We start from the raw sequence: 14,772 nt of genomic DNA on the forward strand, positions 1-14,772 counted from the left end.
TCAGCTATCTATTCTCCTCCTAACTCCATCCACTGAGTTACTAATTTTGACAGTTATATTTACAGTTCTAGAATTTTCTTTTTTATATACTTTATATTTCTCTGTCAAAATCCTTAATCTTTCATCTCTCAATGAACACAACAAGCATAATTATTGTAAATATTGAGTCTTTTAACTTTATTTTCTAGCTCTCCTGTGGTTAGCTGGTTATTTATATGATTTTGTACCCTTGTGTGTCTCATTAGTTTTCTTTCTTTCTTTTTTTTAAATTTGTTGGGTTTTGATGTTTTGTCTTGTTTTGTTTTTTTGAGATGGAGTCTCACTCTGTCACCCAGTCTGGAATGCAGTGACACGATCCTGGCTCACTGCAACCTCCACCTCCCAGGTTCAATCCTCCTGCCTCAGCCTCCTGAGTAGCTGGGATTACAGGTACCCGCCACTGTGCCCAGTTAATTTTTGTATTTTTTTAGTAGAGACTGGATTTCACCATGTTGGCCAGGCTGGTCTTGAACTCCTGACCTCAAGTGATCCACCTGCCTTGGCCTCACAAAATGCTGGGATTATAGGTGTGAGTCACTGTACCTGGCCTAGTTTTCTTTTTTTTTTTTTTAAGTGAAGTCCACATAACATAAAAGTAATTATTTTAAAGTGCACAATTCAGTGGTATTTAGTATATTTACAATGTTGTACAACCACTAGCTCTATTTAGTTTCAAAATATTTTCATCACCCTAAAAGAAAATCCATTAAACAGTCACTACTCATTTCCTCCTCCTTATAGCCCTTGGCAAATACCAATTTGTGTTGGGGTCCGCGTGTTTCCTAAACAAAGGAATGAACACACAAGACAACACAGGACAAGACAAACATGGCGGCCGCCCCAAGCAGCACACTCTGCTTTATTTTATTTTATACATGCTTGTGGAATTTTACTACGTCACAAGACACGAGTTGTTTTTATGACACAAGTTGTTTTTATGTCATGAGTTGTTTTTCTGACCTTCCGCTAACTTTCTGATTTCTCAAGATGCTTAAACATTAACCAGTTCCCAGAGTCTGCTGTTTGCGGCTGACTCTTTTGTTCTGCCTGTTTGCAGAGAATAAACGTCCTGCTTTGTTTGCAAAAGCAGGACTTATCGGGAGCATCTCATTTGCGAGCACGTAGTCCTCTACATCTCCCCCTTCTTTATTTACTTACATGCCCGGGGTGCTCCCCCTCCGGTTCCTTGCTCTCTTGGAGCCACAGACCCTGCTCGCTGTGCCAGATGTTGGGGTCCACGTGTTTCCTAAACAAAGGAATGAACACACAAGACAACACAGGACAAGACAAACATGGCGGCCGCCCCGAGCAGCACGCTCTACTTTATTTTATACATGCTTGTGGAATTTTACTACGTCACAAGACACGAGTTGTTTTTATGACACAAGTTGTTTTTATGTCATAAGTTATTTTTCTGACCTTTCCCTAACTTTCTGATTTCTCAAGATGCTTAAACATGAACCAGTTCCCAGAGTCTGCTGTTTGCAGCTGACTCTTTTGTTCTGCCTGTTTGCAGAGAAGAAACGTCCTGCTTTGTTTGCAAGAGCAGGACTTATTGGGAACATCTCGTTTGCGAGCACGTAGTCCTCTACAAATTTGCATTCTGTCTTTGTTTCTGTCTTTATATTTAAAGTGGGTTTCTTATAGGCAACAGGTAGTTGGGTCTTGCTTTGCTTGGGTCTCCTTCCCTGTACTGTTGCCTGAAAATCTCAAACCAATAAGCTGGGGCAATCATTTGTATTCCTTTTCTCAAGGATCACTGTCTTTTGTTGCCTGATGTCCAGTGTCTTCAAACAATTACTTCATATGTTTTGTGTGTTTTCCCTTTTTTGTTGTTGTTTCAGGTGGGAGGTTAAATACATATCTGTTAGTTTACCTTGAATAGGAGCAGAAATCTGCTGACCTTTAAAAACATAATTTATGTGCTTCAGTTTAGTAGTTAAATTTTCTGTTCAAATTTAATTTTAATTAATTAATTCAATTTTCATTGTAGCTTTTTTTAAGGTATGGTGGCGTTTGATCACATTTTAACCAAGACATAGATAGACCATTCTGAAATCCTCCCTGGTAGCTTGTATTATATAAAATATGCCCATTTCTTTCAAGTTAACCTCCTTTGCTTGTAACCAACAAATGGCAGCTTCCAGACCCTCTTTTCCCCAGCAGCTGGTGAGAACAGTACGTGTTTATGAACTGCTGAAGGTGTCCCTAGTCATCAGATCAGATGCACTCTGACTGTAGCTGGACTCTCTCCTAAACTGAGATCATCACATCCACTGCCCCCCACTCCAGGTGTCCATAGAACCCTTGGGCTCTACGCAAGCCATTTAGAGCTCAGGGAGTTTTTGATATTTGTTTTTAAATCCAGCATAATTAATTTTTAGGTGTTTGTAGATTTCTAAAAACAATCTTCATTTACATAAAGATATTTCTAAGTTGAGTTATTTTCTTCTCTCTCTCTCTCTTTCTCTCTCTCTCTCTCTCTTTCCTCTCTCTCTCTGTCATCAGCCTGTAGTGCTTCTAAATAATCCAGGCACTCTTTGCAGCTCAGCCTAGACTCTCTTAGGGCAGAGGTTTGTCGAAGAACCATTAGCACTGTGGTATGCATGTGCTCAGGCGCCTTCTACCATTGTGTCAGAGGCAGAAACCTGAGCAAGTCCCTCCATGCAGGTTGACTAGATTATTATCTTGGCTTTAACACACTACAACCAAGGAACATTTAAACGAAAAGCAGGCTTCCTGTCACACTCAAGCCTCATTCATCATAGGAACACTCCCTGCAGTTATTGCCACATCTCTTCCTGCCCTTTCTCGGCCAGATTTCTTGAAAAAAAAAAACTTGCTTCGTCCTCACACCTGGCCCAATTGCAAGCTGGCTTTTACTCCCTACCCCTAGCCTTTCACAGCGTCTCTCCCTGGCTCCTGCAATCACCTTCAGGCCACCTCCTGCTTGCACCAGCTGCATCTGATGCAGCAGACCCCACCTTTGTTTTTTGCTTATTTCTCTGCCACTCTTTCACTCTCTCCATCCTCAACAAACCTTTCAGTGTCTAACTCAAGGCCCAACACACTCCCCTAATTTACAAAGTCTTCTCCTTCTTCACTCCCAATCCTCCATCAGGAGAGGAGTCATCAAAGCCATGGGAGCCGCAGGTTCTCCTGAAAGAAGAAAAAGGAGTGGGGACAGAGCCCCCAGGACCATCAACAAAACAGGAGGGAAGAGAATGAAGTCAGCTGGAAGAGAATAGGGACGCTAAGGACGTGCCTACTGCTTCTAGGTGTGGCACAGAATACAGAAAATGTAAAATAGGCAAGATTCTTGTCTACAAATTATGATCACATCTGATATTCCATGCAAGCACAGAGCAATATGTCAAACCAGAATGCTGAATAAGATTTCACTGTCTCAACATTGCTAAGAGGAATATGACATTAACATATTGAAACTCTCCTCCACTGTGGGAAAAGAACCATGCAGATGTGTTGGTTCCAATTTGCTTACACACATGTGTGTGGTACAGACAAGCAGCAGAAGACACTGCCCTCCTATGGCAGGTTTAATCACCAGAAACTATTAACTACAATTTTGTCCAATTGCCAGTCTCAGCCTAGAAATCTTCTCCCTTCCTGCCAAGACTTTACCCTCCTTCCCATCTCAGCGTGAAGCTGCCTTTCCCAGGAAGTCTTCCACCACCTCCTGCGTGCCCCTTATGTGTGACCATTCACACTTCACACTGTGTGATTCAGGTGACTCCTAGACAAGCCTTCTGTCTTCTGTAGGTCTGGAAGCTTCTCGGAGGTAGGGCTGATCCCTCAAGGCATCCAGCAAAGCACCTCCCCAACCATGAGCACTAGATGAGTATTTATGAACTGAAGTTTGTCTGAAGTTCCTGCAGGAGGATGACGATTATTGCAGAGGGGTGCCATTGCCAAGGCTCACCCCAGCCTAAGCCACCCATTAGCCACGAAATGCCACTAGAGATTCCTGGTATGGCACCTTCCTAGCCCCTGCACCAAGCAAATAATTCTGTACTTCAAATGAAGGAAGGATGGCTGAGGGAGAATACGTCAGGCCCTCCCTGTCTCCTTCTGCAGCACTTCCTAGCCCAAGAGCCCTTGAAGGGCATTTGTGACATGGAGCATTAGGGGGGTTAGTCTGTCCAGGCTGAGTAATGGTCCAGGCCCTGGTCAGCTCAGGCTGTGCGTGTGTGTGTGTGTGTGTGTGTGTGTGTGTGTGTGTGTGTGTGAGAGAGAGAGAGAGAGAGAGAGAGAGCGCGAGAGAGAAAGAGAGACAGAGAGAGAGACAGAGCTTAGTAATCAGATAATTCCAGTCATTCCAACCATCCAAATCCCTTTCTGATCCATTTCTCCTCCCTCCCAGTTGAGCTCCCTGAAGACCTCACGACCCATGACCCTCTGCTTGGTGACTCTACTCCCTTCCGTCTCCCCCTCCTCATTCCATGGTGACTTGCACCTGACCAACCTACTCCTGTCCAACTTCTCCTGTCACTTCAGCACCATAGATGCACCACACACTCATGCTCCCAGTCCTCTGTCGTGTTGACAACCATCCTCTCCCTCCTCAACAGCCTAACTTCACAAGTAAATGCACCACCTTCAACAGCTTGCTTGGGAGCCTGAAGTTCGGTCATTATATCCCCCATGGTTCTTGCTCACTATAGAATCCTGGCTCCAACTCCTCCATCCACCGAGCCTGGTCTGTAGGGCCAGAGTCTCACTTTATTCCTCATTGGGCTAGCCCCACTTGCTTTCTGATGCCCTTACCTACCTTGCACCCTTTGTCTCTACTGGGGCGAAATGTCAGCCCTGGTTAACCAGAATCATCAACCCCATCAGATCTGAAGAGCAGGCGCTGAGGGACAGCAATGTCACAGCCAGGAAGACTCTTCTGAAATGTCAGATGAGCAGCAGCCCTGCCCAGCAGGCTCACCACAATCCTTGGACAAGTTCACACTCCTCCCCTAAACAGTCTACTTGCACCCTCCCCTTTCTCAAATCCTCTCTCCTACCCACCTCAACCTCTGCAGAGACCCACTACTCCTGGGGAAAGGTAGAAGTAAAGTCCCTCACTCCCAGGGGTGGTGCTTGAACCCTTTTGGGCTCAGGATCTTGCACCACAATAAAGCCCAAAGCCATTGACACCCCTCCTAGCCACCCCATGAACTCCAAACCTCAGCGTGGGTTGCCAGCCTGGCCTTTATGTGGAGGAAAGGTGCTTCATGGGAAGTGATGAGAAAGCATTACTCGTTTCCCCTACAGTGGGGTTAGTTCTTCCCTTTTCACTCCTCTGCATGGCAGGGACCCACTGCAGAACAGCCACCTGCAGGGAGACATATCCTGATATGTTTCTCTCCTTCCCCCTCCAAGCCCTTTTGTTTCTTCAGCTCCACCCTTTGCTGTGGGTTTTGGCCGCACCCAGGGTGGAGCTAAGGAGGGTGAGGCAGCAGGATTCTCACACAACTTGGAACTTTGTGATGATCTGGAATCAACTCTTTCTGAGGCAAGTTCTTTCCTCCCTGGAAGGAACTTTGTAGGTTTTTTTCCGAGACTCCTTAGTCTCTGGGGCTCTCTTTCCAGCTGGTCACTGAAGACAACTTCCTGAGCCTTTAGGTGATGAAGGAGCCTCAGAACTTACTCTGCTGTGGGGTTCTGCTCTTCAGGCAGCCCTCTTGGGTGAGATATAAAATGACCCCAGTCAGCTTTCTCAGTGGAGCGGCCCAAACTTGGTCCTTGGGAAACACTCCCACATTCCCTTTGCCCCTCAAGGTGTCATGCAGGTCCCTCCCAGCAACCCTTTCAAAAACCCCTCTCATCACCAGCCTTTTCTCAGTCTTTTAAACCTCTTTCTAGGCCAAAGATAGGAGGCCAGCTAGGGTCACAAAACCAGTCTTTGGCAACCATCTTCGTAAGGGAGTCTTGAGCATGACTTGGGAATCAGCCCCTATCCATCCTTCAGCACCCTTTTAAAATCCTGCAGTGCCTGGTTGCATGCACAGTGAAGTTTAGTGCTTCATGGCCGCTGTGCTTCTAAAGCAGGAAGGCAACAGAAAGCCAGGAAGCACACATCCTAAAGGGGAATGCACAACCAGATAATTTAACATGTTAGCAAAGGTTCGACCCACCCCTCAGGCTCAGAAAGGCTGCCCCATTGCAGGCTGTATGGGATTTTGCACCACAATATAAATGAATATATTTGTATACACCAGGTGTATAAAAATAACACCCATATGGTGCCCTCTGGCTCATATTAATGTCTAGAAACCTGCATGTGAGAAGAGGTGATGATGATGACTGTGGTTTGGCTGGCCCGTGCACCCCACTTGCCTGGGGAGAGCTTTCCAGATGGTGAAGCCCCTGCACCCATCAATCAAAGCACAGTCTGAGAACAGAAAACCCCTTGTTCTTTCAAGCAGAGAAGGATCTAGGGCAAAGAATTATTTACCAAGGTATTGCAATGGCTGGTGGGTGTGGCTGGAGGGCTGCCAAAGAAGGAATATAGAGGAGGGTTAACTAGAGATGAAGAAGTCATTACTGACCCGGCCCCCGAGCCTACACCAGCTACCTCGTTGCCCCAGGGGCCAGAGGCTGCTGCTGTGGCCAGCATGGACAGCACTAAACCAAAGCTGCCTCTGTTCTCCACCGCTGTCAGGGCCAAGCTCAGACCAGGACCAAAAGTGTGGGATGTGTTGGCCACACACTTCGAGCCCCACAGCACAAAGCAGGCATGGAGGGCGGGTACAGGACCCAGCAGGACAGAAAAGCTGCTGGAGCAGATTCCTGGGAACAGCATATCCCTCCTCTTCAGAGGTCTCCTCTTCCTTTCTGAAGCTTTACAGATAGATTACAGAAAATGACCAGCATGCATGGTAAGTCATTGACAAACTCAGAAAAAAGAGCTTGGAGGAGACTCTTGGAGGTCACTCAGTCCCCCCTTGGCAATTCCTCTGGAGTTTCACAGATAAGGAATTAATAGCAAAAATAATAATAGTTACTTTTTTAGTACATGTAAAATACTTCTTAGACACTCAGGAAACTACCTCATTTACTTCCCAGGGCAGTCCTATGAGGTGATTACTCTAATTGCCTTTGTGTTACAGATGAGGAAACTGAGACTCCAAGAGGCCAACTCACTTGCCTCAGGTGCCCTGGCCAGGAGGGGACAGCCTCCGCAGGACAGTCCATGCTAGATGACCCCTGGTCTGGCATGATTTCCATTACGCCAGTGCATTGCATAGCAGACAAGCTCAGTCGGAAATGCTCTCCTAGACCCAGGCTTAGGGTCTGAAAGGTGGTTACAGACCATTACAGACCACTTTTCCACTTTTCCAGTTGAGAAGAGCCATCGTTTTGAAAATACTTGTGGTATTAGATTGAAATGCCAAGGGCAGAGTATGAAGACCAGCCACAAAAGGAAAAGCTCATTCACCTTGCGCCCTCTTGTGGAGAAGAAGGCAAAGAATACTATCATACTACCTTAGAAAATGGAAATTCAGTTCATCCTCTTCCTCTAAATACAGTTGCAATACAATATAATGGTACGTCTTCATCATAGTATGATTTTGCAAATATTTTTCACAAATGAACCAGGTAGTATTGTATTGTATAATTATTTTTCCTAGTCTGGAAACATCCTTCTGTGTTCTTGCTCCTGAAAAAATCATTATATTGCTTTATTTTTTTTTTGCTTAGTTTTCTAGGTACTTATCAAAATTAATGCTTAAAATCTCTATGGAAGTTGTATGGTCCTCTTAATATGTTAAACAAGTCTGAATTTTCCAATAATTCTTCTAAAAAATTACTGGAGTTATTCTCAGTGCTACTGCTCAAATTCAGACTACTTTTTCATTTGTTGCACAGCGAATATCCTGGAATTCCACATTTGCATGTCTTTTGATAAATAAAAATCCTAATTTTTAATAAGTTGAATTTATCATTTTTTCTTTCCCTTTGAGATTAGAGTTTTAGTGTCATATTTCTAAAATCTCTCCCTATCTCAATATCTTGAAAATGTTTTCCTATATTATATTCCCTCATCTTTAATGTTTTGCTTTTTACAATTAGGTTTATAATTAACTTGAAAAAGATTTTTTGTATGGTAAGAAATAGGGGTCAATTTTATTTTACATTTTCCATTTAGATAATTGATTCAGCATCATTTATTGAAAAAAAAAAAAAACTTTCTCCCACTGTTCTGCAAAGATCTTTGTGTCACATGTCAAGCCACCCATGTATGTATGAATCCTTTCCTGGTACCTCTAATTTCTTCCATTGGTATGTTTATTTATCTTACACTAACACCACACTGTTTTAGTTATTACAACCTTTTAACGAATCAATGAATCTTTTTTTTTTTTTTTTTTTTTTTAAGATAACAGGGTCTCACTCTGTTGCCCAAACTGGAGTGCAATGGCACAAACATGGCTCAACCTCCTGGGCTCAAGCAATCCTCCAGCCTCAACCTCCCATGTAACTGGGACCACAGGTGCACGCCACCGTGTCTGGCTAATTTTTAAAAACTTTTTGTAGAGACAGGGTCTCCTTTTGTTGCCCAGGCCTGTTTAAAACTCCTGGGCTCAAGCAATCCTCCTGCCTCAGCCTCCCAAAGTACTAGGATTGCAGGCGTGAGTCAGCACACCTGGCTCTTTTAATGAATCTTGATAACCAGTAGAGCAAGTCTTATCACCTACATTCTCCTTCAAGAGTGTCTTTGCTCTTCTTAACTCTGTATTTCAATGTAAATGTTAGTATTCATTTTTCAATTTCCATAAAAAGTGTTTCAATTTTTATTGGGATTATATTAAGTCTACAAGTTAATTTGGGAAAAATTGCCATTTTTACCATATTAGGTTACAATAGGTTACAATTAAGTTATAATCAGTCCATGAATACGGAATTCATTCCATTTATTTAGGTCTTCTTTAATGTGTTTCAGTAAAATTTTTTTTACTGGTTTCTCAATAATTTTCTCCGTAAATATTGTTTTATAGGCTCTGTTGTGTTTTTTAAATTGTGTTAAAATATACATGACATAAAATTTACCACCTTAACCATTTTTAAGTGCACAATTTAGTAGTATCAACTACATTCACATTGTGCAAACAATCTCCAGTACTCCTGCAATTCTGCAAAACTGAAACCTTATACCCATTAAACAACTGCCCATTGCCACCTCCCCCTCCGCCCAGTCCCTGGCAATCACCATTCTACTTTCTGTCTCTATGAATTTGACTACTCTAGGTACCTCATATAAGAAGAATAATTCAGTGTTTGTATTTTTTGTGATTGGCTTTTTTTCACTTGGCATCATGTCCTCAGGATCACCCATGGTGTACCATGTGTCAGAATTTCCTTCCTTTTGAAGGCTGAATAATAGTCCATTATACTAAATACCACATGTTGTTTATCCACTCACCCATTGATGGACATGTGGGTTGCTTCCTCCTTTTGGCTATTGTGAATAATGCTGCTACTAACATGGGTGTCCAGATATTTCTTCAAGATCCTGCTTTCAATTCTTTTGGGTATATACCCAGAAGTGGAATTGCTGGATCACATGGTAATTTTATTTTTAGTTTTTTGAGGAACCACTGTTTTCCATAGCAGTTGCACCATTTTACTTTTCTATCAATAATGCACAAGAGTTCCAGTTTCTCCACATCTTTGCCAACACTTGTTATTTTCCGATTGTTTGGTTTGTTTTTTTGCTAGTAGCTATCCTAATGCATGTGAGGTGATATCTTGTGGTTTCAATTTATATTTCCCTAATTAATGGTGTTTAGCATTTTTTCAGGTGTTTGTTAGGCCATTTGTATATCTTCCTTGGAGAAATATCTACTCAAGGCCTTTGCCCATATTTTAATTGGTTGTTTTTTGTTGTTGCATTGTAGTTCTTTATATATTCTGGATATTAAACCCTGTCTGAAATGATGTGCAAATATTTTCTCACATTCTATAGGTTGCCTTCTCATTCTGTTGATTGTGTCCTTTGATGCACAGGAGTTTTAAAGTTTGATGTAGTCCAGTTTATCTATTTTGGCTTTGTTGCCTGTGCTTTTGGTTTCATATTAAATAAATCATTGCCAAATCCAATGTTATGAAGATTTCCCCTTATGTTTTCTTCTGAGAGTTTTACAGCTTTAGCTATTGCATTTAGGTCTTTAATTCATTTTGAGTTAATTTTCGTATGATGTGTAAGGGTCTGACGTTATTCTTTTGCATATGGATATCCAACCTTCCCAGCACTATTTGTTGAAAAGACTGTTTCCCCACTGGATGGTCTCAGCATCCTTGTTAAAAAGCATTTGACTATGTGTGGGCTCAGATATTTCTGAGCTCTCTATTCTATTCCTTTAGTCTGTAGGTCTGTCTTTACACCAGTACCATAATGTTTTGATTACTGTGTTTTTGGAATAAGTTTTGAATTTTAGGAAGTATGAGACCTCCAAATTTGTTCTGTTTCAAGATTGTTCTGGTTATTTGGGAGCCCTTCAGATTCCCTCAATTATATTTCATAACTTTTTGCTTAAAAGTCATGCCTATCTTTTGTCATATGCTTTAGGTGTTTAATTTCTAATGACTTTAAAGGATTTTTTTTTTTTTTACTTTCCAACTTTTTGCTGAAATGTAAAAATGCAGTTGCTTGTTGTATATTGAACTTGTTAATGCTCTTAATTTATCTATAGGTTATCTACAAATATTACCATGTCTTATTAAAAAATCCTCCTTTCTTTTTTTTCTTTTTTCTTTTTTTTTTTTTTGAGATGGAGTTTTGCTCTAGTTGCCCAGGCTGGAGTTCAGTGGTGTGATCTCAGCTCACTGCAACCTTTGCCTCCTAGATTCAAGCAATTCTCATACCTCAGCCTCTTGAGTAGCTGAGACTACAGGCACCCGCCCCACACCTGGCTAATTTTTTGTATTTTTAGTAGAGACTGGGTTTCACTATGTTGGCCAGGCTGGTCTCAAACTCCTGATCTCAGGTGATCCGCCTGCCTCCCAAAGTGCTGGGATTACAGGCATGAGCCTCCACACCCAGCCAAAAATCCTCCTTTCTAATCCTTAGCTTTTAACTTTTTTCCTTGCTTTTTTCTCTGCCAGGATCTCTAGGACAATGTTGAGTAGAGGTAGTAACAGTGGAATCCTGTCTTGTTTCTCAGATCCTTGTCTTGTTTCCTGTGTCTAGAAGAAAGCTTGATCATCTCATTATTAAAGGTAATGTCTGCTGTGGGTCTTTAGTGAATATTCTTTATTGTATTAAGGATTTTTCCTTCTATTTCTAGTTTGCTAAGAGGTTGTTTTTTTTCTTTTCAACATAGAGATTTGATTTTATTAAACAACTTTTCTGTATCTTAAATCATAAAATTTTTCTTCTTTGTTTTGTTAATATAGCGGATTGCATTTAATAATTTTCCAATAGTATTAAGTAAACCTTGCATTCTGGGAATGAACCTATTTCATCATGTTGTATGTATTGCTGAAAGATTTTGCTAATATTTTATTTAGATTTTTGTAACTGTATTAATTAGTGAAATTACCTTGCCATTTTTTTTTTTTTTTTGTAATGTTTTTATTAGCTTTTGGCATTTCAGGGTTATCCCGGCCTTATAAAATAAGAATGAGAATATTTTCTATTTTTCTAACCTCTGTAAGAATTTTTAAGATTGGCACTATTTCCTCTTTAAATGTTCGGGAAGATTTCATTAGTGAAACTAGGCTTGTAGTTTTTGTGGGTTGGGGGGATGATTTAAAATTATAGATTGAATTTCCTTAGCAGTATTGGGCTATTAATGTTTCCTATTTCTACTTCTATCAGTAAACTGGAAAATTGTGTTTTCAAGGAATTTCAAATGAATATTTCTAAATTTCAAATTGTTATTCTTTTAATCTCTGCCAATCTGTAACAATGTCTCCATTCTCATTTCTAATGTCAGTTATTTGTAGGGCTATCATACATCTTTATTTGCCTGAAATGGACCTGATGTGTATGGGACAGTCCCAGTTTATATCTATTTTCCTGGCATCTTACTCAGTTTAGCATTTTTCCCTAGAGAAACACAATTTAACTATCATCAATAGTTGAATTTAAATAAGCCATAATGGTTTTGGTCGATCTTCACTTTGGAATTCATTCAGGCTTCAGCCATGATGTGGCCCAGTTGTGTATAAGACACATATGCACTGAGCAGCTTCCATCATGACTTTTGGCCGCAAAGCTAGTGACAGATACAATGCATTCAGGGCCTCTCTCAGCTGGAGGGCTGCCTTGCTTAAGGCCCTATTCTTCCTCCAGTGGTCCATATTCAACAACTGGTGGGGGTTAAAGATCTGGACATTGTGGCACAAACAGGACAACTCTGACAAGTCATTTTAATAGCAGAGTTCCCCGTGGGGTTGATTAAGGCTATCATTGGGTTGTATCATAGCCCAATTGGTCCTTTGCTCTCTCACTTTTCCTTCCTTTTCCTCCCGTACACATTGATCCCAAAGACATTCCTCAAACAGACTGCTCGGTCAGCTTCATCTCAGAATCTGTTTCCAAAAGAACCCAACCCAATTCAACTCAACTATAAATTAATCATAGCTGAAGAAGCTTTGAAGAAGCTTCAAAGCTTCTTCCAGCTTGAAAAAAGGATTGCAGGCAATTTTATATAGGTGTTAAATGTGATCATATTGAGAAAAATACACTTGTCAACAAAATTCAGTGACTGCTTTGCTATACATGCTCTTTTAATTTTTTTAGAAACAATTTTTGAGAGTAGTTTTTGAACAAAAGTATTTTATAGGTTCACTGGTATGATAAAATTAATTTGTTAATTAATAAATGTTTCAAAAAAGTATATAATTTAATTACATTCAGTGGCCTTTCTCAGTGTAAACATGCCCTGGTGTAGACATAAATTATAGTCACTCTTATTAATTGTGTCTTCTCTTTTTTTCTTGAAGGATCTCAGCAGTGGTTTATTGACTGGATGTCTTTGAAAGAACTATGGCTTTGTTGATTGTTTTTATTGTATGACAGTTTTTTATTTTTTTATTGTTTTTATTTTATTTCTAATATGTTCTTTCTTCTACTGTATTTTGCTATATTTTATTGTTCTTTTTCTAAGCTTTTGAAATGAATGCTTTCTTTGTTGATTTTCACCTTTTAAGCACTAAAGATTACAAATTTTCTTTTCAGTACTGCCTTAGGTACATCTTACATTTTAATGTGTAGTATTTTACTACCATTTAATTAACTTATTTTAATTGGGATTTAATTGTTATTAATTTTAGTATTTTTGGTTAATTTATATTTAAATTATTTTAAATTGACAAAAAGTGGGTATATTCGTCATGTACCACATGATGTTTTGAAACATGTATACATTGTAGAATGGCTAAATCAAGCTAATTAACATACTCATTACCTTACATACTTATCATTGTGGTGAGAACATTTAAAAGCTACTATTGGTGATTCAAGATATCACCATTTAATTTAAAATGTTTTATAATATTCATTGTAAATTCTTTTTGGACACAAGGATTATTTAGAAATATATTTTATAATCTCCAAACATAAGAATATTTTTAAGGTTATCTTTTTGTAATTAATTTCTAGCTTAATTGCATTGTGGTAAGCAAATATATTCTGTATAATTTTTTTTTTTTTTTTTTTTTTTGAGACGGAGTCTCGCTCTGTCTCCCAGGCTGGAGTGCAGTGGCGTGATCTCCACTCACTGCAAGCTCCGCCTCCCGGGTTCACGCCATTCTCCTGCCTCAGCCTCCCGTGTGGCTGGGACTACAGGCGCCCGCCACCGCGCCCGGCTAATTTTTGTATTTTTAGTAGAGACGGGGTTTCACCATGTTAGTCAGGATGGTCTCGATCTCCTGACCTCATGATCCGCCCATCTCGGCCTCCCAAAGTGCTGGGATTACAGGCGTGAGCCACCGCGCCCGGCCTATTCTGTATAATTTTAATCCTGTGAAAATTCCGTATGATTTTCAACCCTGTGAGATTTGTTGAGACTTACTTTAGAGTCCAGCATATGGTCAATTTTGGTGAAGATTCCATGCGTCCTTGAAAAGAAAATGTATTCAGCAGTTGTTGGGTGCAGTCTTCTGTATATTCTGTATATATTAAATATATATTCTATATTCTGTATAGAAATCCACTTTGTTAATTGAATTGTTCACATCTTCTAAATTTTTGCTGATTTTTTTGTCTGATCAATTCTGTTTCCAAGAGAAATATAGGATATTGGTTGCAAGACTTCTGTACACGCTAAATAACAGTGACTTAAACAAGACAGAGAGTTTATTTCCCCTTGGTGTGAAAGTCTCAGTAGGTGGGTGAACCAGGAGTGTATGTGTCTCTGCATCTTACTGTTATTCAGGGATCCAGGTTATTCTGTCTGTGGCTTCAGCGAACCCATACAGCGTTGTTCACATCTACCAGATAGAAATAGGCCAATCATTTGCATGACCATGTTCTACTTTATAGAAATAAAACGTAAGCTGAGAGCAAGGAGCTTTCTTTTCAGGACAAGAGTGGGAAGTAACTTACACACATGGTCACACCTTGCTGCCTGGGGGGCTGGGAGCTGTTTTGCCCTTGAATGGTTATATTCATTTCCTACTGCTGCTGTTACAAGTTACCACAAATGTAGTGACTTAAAACAACATGAATTTATTGTTTTACAGTTCTGGAAGTTAGAAGTGTAAAATGGTCTAACT

The 14,772-nt window shown here is 40.4% G+C and overlaps 1 protein-coding gene and 1 long non-coding RNA gene across 2 annotated transcripts in view; one reads left to right on the forward strand and one right to left on the reverse strand.

The window, feature by feature from the left end:
• The window catches only part of LOC102126730 (uncharacterized), a 33,539-nt gene extending 26,020 nt beyond the window's left edge, over positions 1-7,519 (forward strand). Inside the window, exon 3 of the long non-coding RNA XR_001486829.4 lies at positions 7,390-7,519. This is a non-coding gene — a long non-coding RNA (uncharacterized lncRNA). The remainder of the gene's footprint in view (positions 1-7,389) is intronic.
• GALNT1 (polypeptide N-acetylgalactosaminyltransferase 1) overlaps positions 1-14,772 on the reverse strand; it is a 322,829-nt gene that overhangs the window by 284,925 nt on the left and 23,132 nt on the right. The gene's annotated exons all lie outside the window — the stretch shown is intronic.

Source organism: Macaca fascicularis, chromosome 18 (assembly GCF_037993035.2).
Source record: "Macaca fascicularis isolate 582-1 chromosome 18, T2T-MFA8v1.1".
NCBI classification, from domain to species: Eukaryota; Metazoa; Chordata; class Mammalia; order Primates; family Cercopithecidae; genus Macaca; species Macaca fascicularis.